Source organism: Callorhinus ursinus, unplaced genomic scaffold (genome assembly GCF_003265705.2).
Source record: "Callorhinus ursinus isolate GAN/ISIS: 27379988/994484 unplaced genomic scaffold, GSC_fseal_2.0 scaffold60, whole genome shotgun sequence".
Classification (NCBI taxonomy): Eukaryota; Metazoa; Chordata; class Mammalia; order Carnivora; family Otariidae; genus Callorhinus; species Callorhinus ursinus.
In genome coordinates this window covers 306340-307446 of record NW_027397122.1, presented here as the reverse complement: position 1 = coordinate 307446, position 1107 = coordinate 306340, and positions in this window count along the sequence as shown.

Here is a 1107-nt window from a genome sequence, read left to right as displayed (position 1 = left end):
GTGAAAAGAGAGGGGCGGAGCAAGATGGCGGAGGAGTAGGAGACCTAGATTTCGTCTGGTCTCAGGAATTCAGCTGAATAGGGATCAAACCATTCTGAACACCTACGAACTCAACAGGAGATCAAAGAGGAAAGTAGCAACAACTCTCTGAACAGGGAAGCGACCACTTACTGGAAGGTAGGACGTGCAGAGAAGTGAATCCGAGGCGATATTCGGTAGGATAGATGGCAGGGGAGGGGGCCTCCGTCGGCCGCTTCTGGCAAGTGCTAGAGCCGCGGAGCACAAAATTGGACCTTTTAGAAGTCGGCTCCGCGGAGAGACGTCGCTCCAGTGGCTAAGCGGGGGTGGAACCCTCGCAGGACAGTGTGGTCTCAGGACCCTTGGGGTCACAGAAAGACCGGGGGAGCCTGAGTGCGCCAGAGCTCCCAGGGATCGGAGCGGGGAAGCCGGCTGCAGAGACGGAGACGAAGCGCGGGCTCTCAGCTCGGGGTGGCCATAAACTGTGACCCGCGGCCCAGTCGGGCCACTGCTCCTGCAGCAGGGACCCAACAGGTGGCAGATCCGGGGAGACTCCCCTTCCTCCCCCGGGAGGAGCGGCGCGGGAGCGCACCGCAGGGATCTGCTGGGTTTGGAGACTCCACACGGGGTCGGGTGCCAGAGATACAAACGCTCAGTCACAGACCGGGTGAGCACGGAGTGCGGCCGGAGACCAGGGACAAGGGAGTGACTGCTTTTCTCTGGAGGTGCACTGAGGAGCGGGGCCCCGAGTTCTCAGCTCCTCCGGGTGGAGATTGGGAGGCCACCATTTTCGCCCTGGTCCTCCAAGGCTGTACGAGAGCTTGCAGGGAACAAAAGCTCCTGAGATCAAACCCGAGCAGCTTGCTTAGCCCGGACTGACAAGGGCGGGGCAATTCAGCCTCCGGCAAAGACATTTGGAAACCACAGCAACAGGCCCCTCCCCCAGAAGATCAGCACAAACAGCCAGCAAGCCAAGACCAAGTTTACCGATCAGGAGAACGGGAGAACTCCAGAGCTAGGGGAATACTGCACATAGAATTCATGGCTGTTTTTTACCATGATTCATTAGTTCATCAAAGTTAATTTTGG